Genomic DNA, 18,170 nt, shown 5'->3' with positions numbered 1-18,170 from the left:
TTGTACTGGCTGGAAAATTGGTTTGGCACCCCCTTTAAAGTTGTCTGCACGAGCGCGCCGGTAGCTCGTTGCCCGCCGTATCTTTAAATATTATTAACGTATTAAGGTGGAAGCACATAAAATTACAGAAGCCATAGGCAGAATGTAGAAGTCATAGCGCATGCGCTGTGGTATTACTTTATCTGCCTATGGCAGAATGGCAGATATCATAGCGCATGCGCTATGGTTTCTGTATTCTGCCTATGGCTTCTGGATTTCCAATCTACATAAAAATACATAATGCATAGCCACGGGCATAGGCACATACATTCTCATTGTAGTCGGTCCTTTTAGAATTGTCTCAGTTTCGTAAACATAGTGTTTTAAGGTTAATTTGATTTTGTGAACAAATTAGGTGAACTGAGCAAAATTGATATCAGTGCCGAAGTATCCAAATTGCTTTCTACTCTGAAGGCTCAGAGCTCTGCGACTAACAAGACGCAAGCAAACTCGAATCAAGACGCGTTGAAAGCCAAATCGGCGCAAGATCCGAAGACGAATAGCGAGACGTCGTCGAGTCCGAGGCGATCACCAGAAATTGTAATTTATTGCAAAATAAACGCATCATCTCATAATTTTCGGTAAGTTTTATATACAGTTTAGGTGTAAAAATTCATTATTAAAACATTCTCTTGATTTGGTTAATTTTCTCGAATAATATTTTATTATTTTTTATGTATCATTGAATATTTTTCACTCATTTTGATATTTGATGTTTGCGCTGTTTGGCCATTCTTTAACGTTTTTGCAATTAGTTCATACAATTCTGAATGTGATTTTAATTCGAGAAGACTGCATTGGATTGTATTACATTTGTCTTTTCACAGAAATGGATGATTTCGATTTGTTGTTAATTGCTCTGGTCAACATGGGAGCATTTTTGGTGCCACGTCGTAGAAACCGTAAACGTCATCGTCGCCGTCGGCGTTTCTGGGTACGACCAATTAACACAAGGAGAAGACAGCAAGGAGCGTTTTACAATCTTTTTCAGGAGATAAAAACAGATGAGCAAATGTTCCACAATTATACACGTATGACACTGCCAACATTCCAGCACTTAATGGACATTGTTAATCCAAGTTTAATGAAACGAAGTCCACGGGCACTTAAACCAGAGCAAAGAGTTGCTGTTACACTGCGGTATATGTTCGGAGACAAAGTTCCAGCAGTTGCTTTTGCCTATCGTGTTGGTTTATCAACAGTACATAAAATAATTAAAGAGACGTGTGACGTATTTGGAAGACTTCTTGGTCCTATCTATCTACGAGCTCCTTCAAGAGAAGAATATTTACAAATTGTTGAGGGTTTTTGGACATTATTCAATTTTCCACATTGTTTGGGGGCAATTGATGGAAAACATGTCAATACTCAATGCCCCCCTAATTCTGGTACGCTGTACTTCAATTATCACAAACGATACAGCATCGTACTTTTGGCTGTGTGTGATCACAACTATCAATTTACTTTGGTGGATATTGGGTCAATGGGGATGAACAGTGATGCGGGAATTTATGGGAACAGCGACTTGAATGTGACGAATGAGATGCTGGATATTCCAGAAGGAACCAGTTGCTTAAGCGGAACCGATATACAAGTGCCTTATTTTTTTATTGGGGATAAAGCATTTTCCATTAGAAAGCATTTGATGCGGCCATATGCTGGACGGTATTTGGGAGAACGCAAAAACATATTTAATTAATTATAGACTTTCGCGAGCCCGGCGTATAATAGAAAATACATTTGGGATTTTGGCAAAAAAGTGGGGTATATATAACAGACCGATCGCTGCGATTCCTAAAAATATCAATAAATATATTTTGGCAACTGTATGTTTGCACAATTTCTTAAGAAATAAAGAAGGTAATATTTTACAATTTGAAAACAATGATGAAATGATTGAAAATAACGAAAATGGTGCAGCATTTGCGACGCACATTAGGGACTCTCTTTGCAATTATTTTATGACTCCAAATGGAATGGTCAATTGACAGCATGATTATATAACGAGAGGACAAAATCAAGACTTTATCTACACGTAAACATTTGATCGATTGATTACACACGTGTCATATTGTGAAATGTAATGCTAATATGTATTTATTGTGTGAATATAAAATAAACAGTACAAAATTTCTTTAATATTATTATTATTAATATTATTATATACCAGTAAACATATATTTTATTACCAAAATTAATATTGCACAATCTCTTAAAACATTAATATTAAATCTTATTATTAATATTTAATGTATCTATACACAATTAAATGCAAATTATTTATTTTATCACAAAAATCATCTTGCTCACAGGTTTTCCTTTCTCCATAAAATTTTCATAATTTTTTGTTTCTTGACTTGTTTTATATCATCATCCAATTGTTTTAATTCCGCCATAACCAAATTGCAAAATGAAGTGTCTGATGGATCATTCTGCATTTGTGCACCATCTTTTTTAGAATTCAAATGCTCTTCAACAGCTTGATTCAAATTAATAAAAGACGCTTCGAACTTATTGTTTTCAGATTCTGTATTTTTTCCGTCTTTTTTAATTGATATATTAGGATTAAATTTGCCCTTCGCATATGACGGCTTTTTGAAAGTGCCGGTAGATCTTACGCTCGTTGGAGAAAGGCGTGAAAAGTTAATCGTGTCGGATGATGACCGAGTTGACAATAATTCATGTTCGAAATCGTTTGTACTACTTTCTATCGTCGAAGTAAAAGATGCGCATGACGCATCATCAAAATTACTAATAGTGATGTTTCCGGTATTGGGCATTTTTTTATTGGTGAAAATATGTTTGCATTAATTTGTTCCAAAGGAGTTCTTTTTTTTCCACAGTCTGTTTGCCATGCTGCACCTAATTTGAAATTTCTTTATTTAGATTCTTGTCTTTTAAACAATCAGAAATATTATACGTTTTTTGTAACTTGATGTTGGTTATCGATATGAAACCATATTATATTTGATTAAATTTGTGGATTAATAAAAGTGTAGTAAAACATGAATCAAATGTAAGGAATTCTTATTTTCTAGTTTTGACAAATTTGTCAATATATTTCATAGACTCGAAGTATACAAATCCTCGTCTTTCAGAGGCTTCACTTCCACTTGTCGTTTCATTTTGTCTTTTTTTCTTTTCTTTAGAGAAATATTCTCTCAGACGAGTCCACCGATTGCAGCAAACATCCGCTGAAATATATGTTAAATACAGTTACTTGTAACGTGGTTACCGTTACCGTTATTTTTTATAATAACCATTTGGTAATAACGTTACAATTTTATTTTTTATAACGCTAATAGTAACGGTATAGAGAATATTACTTTTGAAAAGTAACTCATTACCGTTACGCGTTACTAAATAAAAAAAGTAACTCGTTACTTTAATCGTTACGTAACGAGTAAAAATAACGTTGTTACTAATGCATTACTTTTACTCGTTACGTAACGAATAAAGTAACAAGTTACTTTTTTCATTAAGTATAACACGTAATGGTAATGAGTTTCAAAAGTGGCATTCCCATCCTGGTGTTACCATTAGCGTTATAAAAAATTGTTACGTTAATTGTTACCAAATAGTTATTATAAAAAAGTAACGATTACGACGTTACAAGTAAAGTAAACGACGTAAAAATAAATTTAAAAAAATAAATAAAAAATAAATAAATAAATAATGAATTGAATAGTTTATTGTTAATATTGTTAAACTTTTAAAAATAAAACTTACGAGACGTAGCCAAAATTTTAGATATCTTTAACCAAGAGTTCTCTTTTTTTATCACATCGCGATAATCTTTACAACTGTTGTCATATAGGTGTGGATATTCTTTCACAATACTTATTAACAAATCATCAAAATTTTTATCTTCGTCGTCCACCAACGTCACTTCAGAATTCAGGTTTTCATTTTCTTCATTTTTGGACATGTTTATATTATTATTGTGACAGTAATCCGTGTGATCGTATGCCATGAAGATCGATTCTACAAATTTAAAGCATTAAACATGAAACATACCAAAAATTATAAAAAAAATGCGTTTATTTTGCAATAAAATACAATTTCTGGTGATCACCTTGGACTCGACGACGTCTCGCTATCCGTCTTCGGATCTTGCGCCGATTTGGCTTTCAACGCGTCTTGATTCGAGTTTGCTTGCGTCTTGTTAGTCGCAGAGCTCTGAGCCTTCAGAGTAGAAAGCAATTTGGATACTTCGGCATTGATATCAATTTTGCTCAGTTCACCTAATTTGTTCACAAAATCAAATTAACCTCAAAACACTATGTTTACGAAACTGAGACAATTCACACTAATAATTATATACGGTTACTGTCAGTTCGTAATTTCCTTACGTTGATACTTAAATAATGAGAATACTTACGTGTTAATCAATATAAATCCGTTCTTTCTTCTTGATCACTTTTCTAAAAAGACCGACTACAATGAGAATGTATATGTGCCTATGCCCGTGGCTATGCATTATGTATTTTTATGTAGATTGGAAATCCAGAAGCCATGGGCAGAATACGAAAACCATAGCGCATGCGCTATGATATCTGCCATTCTGCCATAGGCAGATAAAGTAATACCACAGCGCATGCGCTATGGCTTTTGCATTCTGCCTATGGCTTCTGTAATTTTATGTGCTTCCACCTCATTGAAAAAGATTTTACTTGTCCAAAGGAAAAACGTAAACGATTTTGTGGTTATTAATAGTGGAATAATGTGTAATTAATTATGTAATAATCAGAAATAATGTAATTTATAAAAAAAACTACTCTAAGTAGACAACATTATGCAACGCTTATTAAAAATCAATTAATTTTATTTATTAAAAATATTAATTTATTCATCTGGATAATCTGTAAAAAATCAAACTTTCAATTTCTGATGAACTTTTATTTTCATCATCGGGGAGCTCGGTATTGTCGGTATCGTCATTGGATTCTTCTTCGATTTCCTTTGATTGAGTACGTTCATAATTTGAAAATAATTCAAAGTTGAATTTATTATTAAAATTACACGATTTTAATAAGCTTCGATAAAAACAAAAACTTACGAACTAAAAATTAACTCGTTTTATTTGCAAAAAAATAATTATTATCTTAAAATCATATTTCTAAAGTCATGATTAAAGATTTATTAACAGTATTTAAACTAAAAATCTTTATATTTTTATAAACTAAAATATTATAATATTATAAATGAATAATTAGTTATTATAATGATAAGTATCTTTATTAATTTCAAGTTATTTGTTGCATCATTATTATAACTTTATTACTATTTTATTTATTTAAAATTAATTTTGCATTTATTTAAAATAAAATTAATTTATGAAATAAACTTTCATTTTTTTCCTCATTTGATTCAAGTAATATATATCGCTCACGAACGGGGGCAGTTGCACTCCTTCGAACCAAGTAAACTCGTATTTTTCGTCAACTTCTTTCCAGCCATTCTCAATCGGTGACAAATTTGTCATATGCTGCAAATAAGCATTTCTCCAAATGGTTGCGATGTGTGATGCTCTCAAAAGTTGTATTTGATGCGTCATCTATATCCTCCATGTCAATCCGAATTAAAGCAACAACTTTTGAGAGCGTCATGCATCGCGACATTTGGAGAAACGCTTATTTGCAGAAAATGACAAATTTGTCTCCGATTGAGAATGGCTGGAAAGAAGTTGACGAAAAGTATGAGTTTACTTGGTTCGAAGGAGTGCAACTGCCCCCGTTCGTGAGCGATATATATTACTCGAATCGAATGAGGAAGAAAATGAAGGTATATTTCATAAATTAATTTTATTTTAAATAAATGCAAAATTAATTTTGAATAAATAAACTAGTAATAAAGTTATAATAATGATGCAACAAATAATTTGAAATTAATAAAGATACTTATTATTATAATAACTAATTATTCATTTATAATATTATAATATTTTAGTTTATAAAAATATAAAGAATTTTGGTTTAAATACTGTTAATAAATCTTTAATCATGACTTTAGAAATATGATTTTAAGACAATAATTAATTTTTTGCAAATAAAACGAGTTAATTAGTTTAGTTCGTAAGTTTTTGTTTTTATCGCAGCTTATTAAAATCGTGTAATTTTAATAATAAATTCAACTTTGAATTATTTTCAAATCATGAACGTACTCAATCAAAGGAAATCGAAGAAGAATCCGATGACGATACCGACAATACCGAGCTCCCCGATAATGAAAATGAAAGTTCATCAGAAATTGAAAGTTTGATTATAGATTATCCAGATGTGTGTGAATAAATTAATATTTTTAATAAATACAATTAATTGATTTTTTATAAGCGTTGCATAATGTTGTCTACTTTAAAATAGTTTTTTTTTTTAAATTACTTTATTTCTGATTTTTACATAATTAATTACACATCATTCCACTACTAATAAGCACGAAATCGTTTACGTTTTTTCTTTGGACAAGTAAAATCTTTTTCAATGAGTAATGCGTTAATAATATTTAGAGATACGGCGGGCAACCAGCTACCGGCGCGCTCGAGCAAACGACTTTAAAGGGAGTGCCAGACCAATTTTCCAGCCAGTACAAGTAGCCAGACTTATTTTTTTATAATTTTATATATTTAAACTACCATCTTGACAAGTTACAGCTCTAATCAAATGATTCTACAAATCGACTTTTTACAACGAATTTGGGAGGATGCCAGACTCATTTTCCAGTGTCAGTTGCATGCCAGACTTTTCTAAAACATTTCTTTATACAAAAAACAATAAATATATAAAAGCTCAGCACTAATTAAATTCTTCCAACATAAGTGTTTTTTCGATAAGATCAAAAGCGCCGCAACGCCCATTCCAGCGAGACAGCGCAGCCAGACTCTGCATTTCATCAACAACACTATTAAAACAAGAGAAATTACTTTGTTCCAAGACTAATCAAATCGTTGACACTTTTGTGTCGCTACCTCCCGGGCTATAGCTTCATTTCTGAGACGCGAACGGTCTCCGCATATCGAACTCGCTATCCACGATTCTCCCTCTTCCCAATCTCCCTCACCTGCCTGTTGTTCCCTTGCGTATCGGGTGTTCCCCGATATCCCATAATCTTCCCCCCTTTTTTAACCTTCCTACTCTCCAGTTCCTTCCGAGGAACTTGCGGAGTTCCGGGAGAGATCACCCTGCAACTTCTCCCCTGTTCCTTTCAACGAAATTCCTCCCCCTTTTAGTTCCACCACCCTCTATCGTCACCAATCACCTTCTCCCTCTTTCTCCGACTCGAGTATCGAAGTACTCGAGGAATCCTCCCCGCGTTCTCCATCCCCTACTATAGAAATAGTGTATGAATGTATAAATTTATAACTAACCGCTAATCAACCATTGTATCGTAATTATAGCCCCTTACGTAACCATGAATTTATAAATGACTATTTCTCTAGAATAAATTTAAATATTTTATTCCGATAACTATGTTACCAAATTAATGTTTGAACCTTCGTTTTTATATATTCACATACACATAGTCAATACTTATTCTTCACAATCTACTCACCAAATGTATCGTTGACGAGCAGAATATCGATCTTTATAAAAATTCTCCCCGATCTTCTGAATTTGTACCAGAACAAATGTCAATCCACACACACACACACACCACACTTCCACGTATTATTATATACAATAATGATTCCTTAATTTGTAAAAATATTTGTTTTATTCCTTTTATAATAAATGTTCTAATTATTTGATTAAAATAAATTCAATGTTTATTTATTTAAAAATAAGACCTCACCCCTCACTACCTCTCTAAATCGCACAAGGTCCAATCCCCGGTAATAGGGATATTATCCTTGACCGAAAACAGGACCGCAAGTGCACGAAAACTCTCAGTAGGCGTAATAGCGTCCCTTCTGGACGTTGACCCACGACTAGAGTTTTCCCAAAAAGTGCATTCGGCTCGAGGCACGCGCCCTTCCAGCGTGAACCCGAGATACCATAAAGATCTCGTTACGTCTTCCTTTACCCCCTCCCTCGGATAGCCTTTTCTTCGCTATCTGTCGAACCAATGTACCTAAATTCCGGGGTTCTAACGTAACACAAATATTATAAATTTTTTTATACAAAATATAAATTTTTTTATACAAAATATAAATTTATATATATTATTAAAAAAGTATAGGTACTTACTAATTGCAAAAGTATTTTTTGTTTTTTTTCTTGCTCAATTGCGAGCTCACGAGGCGGGATAAATCCTTAATCCACGCGAAATGTCCCACGTTGTCGTCTCGTGGGTCCTGCATGTATGTACAGCAGATTCACATGTTTTTTAACACTCGTGCGGTAAGCCGTATCGGGAGAACGTTTGAAGTCTTCTGTCCCTCGATGATATAGACATTGTTGTGCCCTCTTTTTACGGCGGAACACTCAAGATCGTTTTATGCACGGAGGAGGCGGGATGTATAAACAACACTTTTTAATAACTTTAATTAAGCCACTCTGAGTTACAATGATTATTCGCGTGAAACGCCTGTCGCTTCGAGACTCCAATTGCCCTCTCGTATCCTGTTGTCGCTTCCTTTTGTATGCTTGTCCTGTCCTTCTATATCGCTGAGTTGCTTGATCGTATGTGGGCCGATCGCGCAACTCATCTCTTGCTGATTCGGCGTTGCGTAATTCTTTCGGGCATTCGCGGTCGCGTTCCCTATTGTTCTTCGCGGTCTTTATTCTTAATACTATTTATTGTTATATTAATTGGGGCCGCAACATCCCTCCCTTTTTGAGGTAAGGAAACTGCAGTCTGTAGTTTTCGTTACAATTTTTCGCTGCTTATCCTATTTCTATTTCTATTAGGGTGGTTTATTTTCTTTATTTGTTTCTGAGGTTACATTCTTCTTATTTTCTAGTATAGTATCGCTGAGTCGCCCTGTGCGGTCGGGCGCTTGCTCGTTTCTTATATCTTTTTATTACATAGATAATTATTCCTACTATGCATAATATAATCATTAACGTAAGTGTCGATCCTACGGGATATATGATTGTAATAAGCGTGGTTTTAATAAGATCACACTTAAGATTATAATCAGTCTTTATTAGATAACTGTGTTTTATAATGCGTGTCTCTGGGGACCTCGTGTCTCGACTCGACTGTTCTTAACGCTCACTCAGACTCTCACACACGCCCACGCTCCTCAACGCCGCCTAGGGGTTTTCACTATCCCTACAACAACCTTCAACCTTAAACTATGCACAACCATGACAATGATATAGGGATTTTTTATTAGGGTGTCTTGGAATTTTTCCAACTCTTTATTTATGTCGCTTATGTCTAGACTTAATTCCATTAATTCGTTCGGGTTCCTAATTACAGGTTTTAATCTAATTTGCTTTTTCGCTTGTTCGTTAGTATTTTTATTTTTGTTTGTCAGTGTTATGTTAAAATCTGCTAAGTGTATTTCTATTTGTTTCATAGTCGTTTGTCTTCTGGTTTTTATTATAATGTCGGGTGTGGTTAATTTACAATTTTCGTTTATACTTAGTTTTTCTGTTCGTTCGATTTCTACTTTTTGTTACGCCTGATCGTTACATTGGATCGTTAGCTTTTGCTTTTTCGGCGTTGAGAATAGCTACGTTTGTGGTTCGCTTAATGTTATCCATAGGGTTACGTTTGACATTATTTGACGTTTCTCGCAGGTGTTTACATATCCTGGCGTATTTTATCTATCGTCGGTTTTTATACCGGGTAAGTATACCGGGTAGTTTCGGTTACATACATATTTTATTCCGTTTCGTTTACAATCATTTAAATCGCGTTCCTCTAGCGTTATATAATTATGATACTCTTTATCTAATTGTTAATATGTTGTGAGTAATTCTTAGAAATGTAAAAATATTTGCGTGGTTATAGACAGGTAGTGATGTCGTTCTTATTATTTCATACACGGGGTATGCTACCACGGGGAATTTAATTATTGTATAAATGTTCGGATTATTGTAATACGCGTTAATTTAAGATGGATCGGCGAGCAAGGTGGAAAGGAGAGAGTAGAGCACAGATGGAGAAGAAGGAAGAGAAGAAGATAGAGAAAAAGAGTGGAATGGAAGAGGCACAGAGAAGGAAAAAAGAAACGCACGGGAGATGGTGAAGAGAAGAGAAGAAAAAACAAGAATCGAGAGAGAAAGAAGCGAAAGAGAGAGAGAGAGCGCATAGAGAGGATAGAGCCGAAAGAGAGAGAGAGCAGCGAAGAGAAAGATATTCTTGGTATAGAGCGGATTAGAGGGAGCAGGACCAGTAGAAAGGAAAGAATTTATGGAGATTATAGCTGAGATGGCGTTGCATAAGAAGGTGGGGATTAAAGGTGTGGTGGAGATAAAAGGAGAAAGAAAGAAGGAGTTGCTGACAGTGGAAATGGAGGAGGAAGAAGACAAAAAAGAGTTTTTTTTAGTAAACGATGGGAAATAAAGAAGAGATGGGGGGTAACTGTGGACGAGGAACTGACTAGAGAGGAAAGACACGTGAAACGGAGGATAGAAGAAAAGGCAAAAAGGGAGAGAAGACTAGGAAATTCAGCGGTAGCCACGAGTAGCCGATTGTGGATCAATGGAAGAGAAATATACTGGAATGAAGACAAGAAAGAATGGAGGAATGTGTGAGAAAAGTACAAGAGAAAAAGAAGAGGAAGAGCAGTTTACAGGAGAGGGGGGAGAGAGAGAGCGGCTTAAGATTGTGTCTTTCCTTTTTTTGTTAATTGTTATGATGTTATGATTGTTATAGAAGGGACGCTAAGTTTGGAAGGAAGGAGCGACAGGAGACAGAGGAGACAAGACAGAAGGAAGATAAGAGAAAAAGCTTTCAAAGGAAAACAGATGGAAGGAAAGGGAGGGAAGAGCTACAGGAGCTAGAAAGAGCAGAAGGAAGGAAATTGAGGAAGATGACAAAAGGGAATAAGGGAAAGGCAGGGCGGGTTAATTAATTTTGTGAGGTCGCACAATGGCACATGTATCCCGAGAAGGGAATTATTATCATTAAATAAAAATATATATTCGTAATAGGATGGCTATATGAGAGTCAAACGCAGTCTGAATAAACTTGATAAGTTTCTTAAAAGGCAGAAGGATATTTTCCCTATCCAATCAAATAAAAATGTGGTGTATAAAATTTCATGTAAAAATTGCGACGCGTCATATGTTGGTCAGACAATGAGGCAATTAAAAACGAGAATTTCGGAACATCGTAACCATATTCGGAGAAATACAACAACCCATACTGTTATTACCGAACATAGAATTAATTTCGACCACGAATTTGATTGAGAGAACGTTGAAATCCTATATAGATAGGGAATATTTAGGAAAACGACTTTTGTTTCAGAGATGTCTCATATCAAGCTACAAAAGAATAGTCTCGACTTGCAAACGGATACTGTAGTGTATGTGTGGCATATGTATGTGTAAGTAGCTACATACGTAGCTAGCGCTAGTGTACTGTAAGTCATTGTAAGTCACACGAATAAAGGGAGATGTCAGTCATCAAGGAGTAAACACATATTCGAACCCTGTCCTCGCCATTCCTATATACATACAAAGTAGATACAGAGTTTATGCACCATGCATACGTGTCTATTCTAAATAAATTGTAAAACATGTCCAGAGAGAAACAATTTGCGTCGTACCGCCTGACATTGCTTATACATAGAATATTTAGTTTCATTTCTTACTGGCTTCATCTACACGTTTATAATTTTTATTGTTTATACACCGAATATTTATTAGTTTTATTTCTTACTTACTTGACCTACACGTTGTATAATTTGACTTAAGACATCTTCCTGTTAATACCGTTTCGTGCGTCGTGCCGTCGGGATCTCAGAATCCCTTGTACAGATTATACATTTTTCTTTGTGATGTTCACACCGCATTTATATACCCGCTTCGCTTGGCTTATTCTGATGCATTTGTTCTCCAGACTACTTGGTAATGAGTTACCATAGAATTTTTAATTAATACTTGGTGTAATAAGGTAACTATTTTTACAGATATGGATCTAGTAGTCTTTTTCAATTTTGTTTCTTAAAATCTCCAAGCAGGAAACTTACCACTTTGGAATGGAGAACTGTGCAATATTTTAATTTTATTCGTCGTTTGATATCGCTGAAGATGGCTTGATCTATGAGCTGAAACGTTCGATTGTAATTCATTTGGAATGGATTTGGAATAAATCAGTGAATCTGATCATCTACGCACAAACAACTGCGTTTGACTCTCATAGCCATCCTATTACGAATTTCCAATTTCGAGAGTAACGTCTTAACTTATTATTTTATTTAAAAAATATATATAAATATATATAATAAAAGTTAATATAAATAAAAACTTATATAATTATATTTATATTTATAAATATATAAATTAATAAAAATTTCAACACAATTTTACTGACAGACTCTAGAATTCCTGCGATATATATAGTTAGATGGAGAAAAAAAGAGAAACGATGAAACGTACAAAGAGTTTAGCTACAAAGAACAAATCTATTTTTTTTTCGACGAAAAAGTGGAAAAGAACGGATGCTCAATATTACAATTACAAAGGTTGTGTATGCATGCGGGGATGTGTACGTATGTGTGTATGTGTCTGTGCTTTTGTGCGTGTGCATGGATTTGTATGGAGAACGCGAAGTATTTTGAAACAACTATTCAATTATTTGCAAATATTCCTTTTATACTTAATTATTAATTATTATTATTGCCGATGAATTTTCGAAAATAATTAGTAAAATTGCAAATACACAATAATATGGATAATATGAGAAGAACAGCGGGAAAGAATAGAGAATTTGTTTGTTCTAACGGATTAAAAGTGAGAAGCTTTGATTGTAAAAAAAAGCGAGAATGAATAATTGTAGCTAAGGCTTACACGCTTATTATACTTGTCTTTAACTAATCATATTCACTTTCGTACGACATGTGGATGTTTGTTCCGGTCTTTCTTTTCCGGTCTTCTTATATATATATATATATATTGCTAGTGTGTCACATTGCTTTGAGCCTTTCGACTCACGAGACTCCTAGAGATATCATTGCCACCTTTGACTAGAGAGGATACGGCCTTAGAGGCGTTCAGGCATAATCCCACGGATGGTAGCTTCGCACCACCGGCCGCTCGACCGAGTGCGTGAACCAAATGTCCGAACCTGCGGTTCCTCTTGTACTGAGCAGGATTACTATCGCAATGACTGGTCATCAGTAGGGTAAAACTAACCTGTCTCACGACGGTCTATATATATATATATAATTTGTTCTCATTATATTAGGATTTTCCCAACAAGGATGTGACAAGCTTAGAAGGATTTTGTGTGTAAATAGAATTACGAAGGAGCAGTACATTAGATTTTAATGTTTTGTATGTTATATCGTTATAATTACCATTAAATTACCCTTGAAAAAATTAACTCGATTAAGCCCCAGTTACACAATCAAACGTATACTTTCAACCAATTTCCAGATTTTTCTTTTCATAGATTCTTGTTCAGCAACAAGAATGCGCGAAGAAATAATTATAGCGATTAATTCTTGTTATCAGCGTCAACGTAATGTGACGATGTAATCACATGACGTGTCAATGCATACCCGGTTTGTCTGATGTATAATATAGTATTATCTAAAATCGTAATAAGAATATGCATTTTATTCTCTTTTCGATCTTTATTTTTTCTTTTGTTCAAAGAATATTTTAGCTACTTGTACAGGTATATAAAGTACACCAGAAGTTACTGTAGTATACCCACGTTTTTTTAATCTATTAATCAAAACGCCGATTACTAGCAATATTTTTTAAATAGCAATAAAATTCTTAAGAATGTGAGACAAGTACATCTCGGGTGTCCTCTAGTATTTTAATATAGATGTTTGATTATTATATATGTTATAGTCAAAGCCCGAAACGCGGGCATTCCTAGGATTGACTAATCAATCCTAGGGAACGACCAAGCGTCTTGGTCAAAGCCCGAAATAAGTTTTGCGTTTCGGCTTTTGACTAGTCAATCCTAGGAATAACTAATACGGCTGCTCAAAGTTAGAAACTAAGAAAAATTACTTTGGACTTTGACTAGTCAATCCTAGGTGTGGCTTAATTCGGACTGTGTGACTGTTAACAAATAAAATCAAGATTTTTTTTACTAAATTAAGTTCTTATTGTTAACATAATGTAGCTTTTTATTTACTTTTTTACTCTTGTACATAATTTTTTTCTCATTAAGTTTAAAAATGTAGCTTTGGTAAAATATTGGTTTAAAGCGCTTTAAACAGTTAAATACTTTTAAAGCGCGTCATCTAACCTACGTAGATTAGTGACGCGCTTTAAACAGTTAAATACTTTTAAAGCGCGTCATCTAACCTATGTAGATTAGTGACGCGCTTTAAACAGTTAAATACTGTTAAAGCGCGTTATCTAACCTATGTATGTAGTATTTTACTGTTTAAAGCGCGTCATTAATTTACATAGGTCAGATGACGCGCTTTAAAAGTATTTAACTGTTTAAAGCGCGTCACTAATCTACATAGGTTAAATGACGCGCTTTAAAAGTATTTAAGTGTTTAAAGCGCGTCACTAAACTAAACAAAACTAAACAAAAACTGAACAAAAAAAAGTGTATGCGTGAATTATTTCGACATATATATTAGTCATTTATGCCGTCTGTTCGAGATTCCCTTAACGTTGCGCCGTCCGATCAGATGGCACCATCGATCGGGTAACGACGCTCGATCACCGCGGCAGCTTGCGCCCGCACGGGCGCGCTCGTCGCCACCGTCTTCCTCGCGATCGAGGCTTTTGTGCAAATGGCCGCGCGGTGACTAGACGCATAACGTGTGCTCTGTACGGTTCGTTAATTAACTTCGGTTAATCGTGCACATCGCAGTGCTCACGCTGTTGTAGATCGTATCATAAACTGTGAAATAGGCCGCTCATCAACTCTGGTGCCTCAACACGACGACTCAGGCTCACATGTGCGCGAGTGCCGACCGCCACGTGTCTCACCGGCTCACGGGCGACTCACCACACGAGGAGGGCAATTGATATAATTGTCGCTCGCCTGCAACGATCATACAAAGACTTCTCTTTTATACACCGCTCATCGATTCTCAGGTCAGACTGTAACAATCTCGATACATTAAAGACGGCTCAGACTGTGGTCTGAGTTACACAAAATAAAGTGCATATTCGAGTGAACACCTTCCACGCGCGTCCTTCTCATCCCGCTTCCATCGCCGGGATTAATCAGTGATTTCGCGAACACCGTCTAATACTCAATTTAGCTGCTATATTTTCTAACCTTTTTTTTGTTAATAACTTTTTAACAAACAATGACCCCCGACTAAATAAAAAGCTACATTATGTTAACAATAAAAACTTAATTTAGTAAAAAAAATCTTGATTTTATTTGTTAGCATTCACACAGTCTGAATTAAGCCACACCTAGAATTGACTGGTCAAAATCCGAAGTGATTTTTCTTTAGTTTCTAACTTTGACCAGCCGTATTAGTTATTCCTAGGATTGACTAGTCAAAGTCCGAAGTGATTTTTCTTAGTTTCTAACTTTGACCAGCCGTATTAGTTATTCCTAGGATTGACTAGTCAAAAGCCGAAACGCAAAACTTATTTTGGGCTTTGACCAAGACGCTTGGTCGTTCTCCAGAATTGACTAGTCAATCCTAGGAATGCCCGCGTTTCGGGCTTTGACTGTAACATATATATATACATATAACCTAGCGAGAAATGACCCATCAAATCGACGTCTAATTGACGTCGAAATCATCGATATTACATCATATCGAAATATTGCTCGAAATTTGAAGCTTATTTCGATGTTTGTGCTATATGACATTTTTTAAAAGAAGAGATTATTTGTGACATACATTCATCGCGCTAAACAGGTAAATTATGTATTTTCTGTTAAGACATCGATATTTCATCATTTAGATATCAATTCGAAGCTATATATTTTAATTTGCCTGTCAAATATATAATAACATTGCTATTATATAGAATGCAACATGAATAAAAAATTATATTGTATTGGCAGACATGGATATGGTTAATGTAAATATTTTATGATTTGAGCATTATAATAATTGCGTTAAAATATTAATTTTTTTAGGCTTCTATTTTCATTAAATAGTTACTTTATATCTGTAAAAGTCACAACAACCTGTTTGTAATTTGACTATTTTGAAAATTAAAATATTATATAATAGGTACATTTTCAGTAGTACATCAGCTCATTTATTAAACAAGAAGTTAAATTAAGCAACTAATTAAATTATTATATTAAATATTAATACAATAAAATATTTGTATTCACATTTATCAAAATAAAAAATAAGTTTAATTATGAAAATAAATATTAATAATAAAAGGTGACGGCTGGTCTAGTGGGTAGAGCGCCAGATTCGTAATCCGGAGAACCGGGTTCGAATCCCGCTAGGCCACTGAGAATTTCTCAGTAAAAACGCTGTTCCCCCCACCTAGCGGAGAGAGTTATCCCTAGATGGAAAACTGGACTCCGTCTTTCAGAAGAGACGTTAAACCGTTGGTCCAAAGGAAACGGTAATAATAGGGAAAGAGTTGGATAGGGTTGGGTATGTCTTTTGAAAAACGCCTTTCCCTTCTTGAATTGGATAGAATTGGATAGGGTTGGGTACGTCCTTTAAAAAAAAAAACGCCCTTTAAGGCCCCCTTGGGATATATAAAGTATATATCTTTATCCTTTTTTTAAATATTAATAATTGGACTTATTTAAAAATTAAATAATTTGTTTAGATATTGCGCTCGAATTCTTTTCGCGTTTTACAACGCCCGATGGTTTCACATTAGATGGCGTGACGCGCGAGTCGCCACTCTCAAAGAGCCCCCACCTCCTTCCTCACTCGTTAGGTGTCATGGCCGACTTGCTTGCGTTTCTTCGAACGTGTCAAGTCCGTTACCTCTTTCTTGACGAATTGATCGTTGCGGCGCCTGTTCTGGAGACTAACCGAGCGAGAGTCGGATCACCAGGGAGAGCTCACCGCCAGGAAAGGGAGAACTGCGGCAGCTAGCGTCCGAGAGGGAGAATCGAGGCGAAGAGTCCGGTCGCGAGCGAGATCCTTAAGAGATTCTCATTGGGATGCCATATTTGAAGACAGACATTAGTCAAAAAAGTACAAAGGCCTCTGCTGGAATTTATATTCGTCTTGAGATCTGAGAATTACTTTCATTCTTATGGCTCTGACTTGAAATTCTAGCCCAAGAACCGATCTTATAGACATTAATGCAGAGGCCCCTCTTTCTTTTCATTTTTGTTTCTTTTTTTTTTATAATCGGTATTACGTTTCAGTAAACATTCGGACTCACATTTTCAATCAATAATCCAGACATCTTAATTCCGTCCTGTAAAATCTGGTTTTTTATTTTAGTTCATTTATTTTTTTATTCCATCTCTTCAGGACAGATTACTGATTTGGTTTGCTTTTATTTCAACTAATGTAAAAACTTTTTAGTTACTCTGAATTTCTTTCACGTCAACATATTTTCTTTTTTTTGTTAAGATAACTACACATAATAAAGACAAAATTGACTTCAAAGGAACTTTGTCGCTCACCTATCTAAGTATTTATTATTACTTTTTAATCACAATTAAAAATTACATAAAAAAATTAAATATATATATATATATATATATATATATATAATTAAAAATAAATATTAAAGACAGAAAATAAAAAAATTTTTATATACAGGGTGCCCCTGAATTCTTGGTACTTTTCTCATATTTAGATAGAGCGAGCCAAACTGAGTCGAAAAGTCATGTACCATTTTGCAATTTTCGCAATAGTTGACGATTAACGATTAGTTATTAATGATTAAAAATCGCCGTATTAGCCCGCCCTCCGCCAAATCCAAGCGCGCGGCGAGATACGGCCGCCCCGCGGTCGGCGCGCGGGCAGTTGTTTACTACAAGCGGCGATGATTACGCACGAGCGGCGCGTAACGCCGGGCCCCTGTCCTAAGCGATGATAGTTTCTTGCCTTCTTTAAATAGAAATAAAATTTTTTAAAAACATAGAAAATTTTTTTGTGCGTACGTATGTACATATGTGTGCAC

General features: G+C 34.8%; 1 long non-coding RNA gene across 1 annotated transcript; it reads left to right on the top strand.

Annotated features, from left to right (window-relative positions):
- Window positions 1-201: 201 nt before the first annotated feature.
- Window positions 202-2,173, top strand: LOC143905652 (uncharacterized). Its single transcript, XR_013259277.1, has 2 exons — window positions 202-620; window positions 867-2,173. It is a non-coding gene; the product is annotated as an uncharacterized LOC143905652 (long non-coding RNA).
- Window positions 2,174-18,170: the final 15,997 nt, after the last annotated feature.

This window comes from Temnothorax americanus, unplaced genomic scaffold (genome assembly GCF_048541705.1).
Source record: "Temnothorax americanus isolate GAGA-0224 unplaced genomic scaffold, ASM4854170v1 Scaffold65, whole genome shotgun sequence".
In the NCBI taxonomy this organism is placed as follows: Eukaryota; Metazoa; Arthropoda; class Insecta; order Hymenoptera; family Formicidae; genus Temnothorax; species Temnothorax americanus.
The sequence above is the reverse complement of the archived record's forward strand: the minus strand, read 5'-3'. Positions and strand labels throughout refer to the sequence as shown.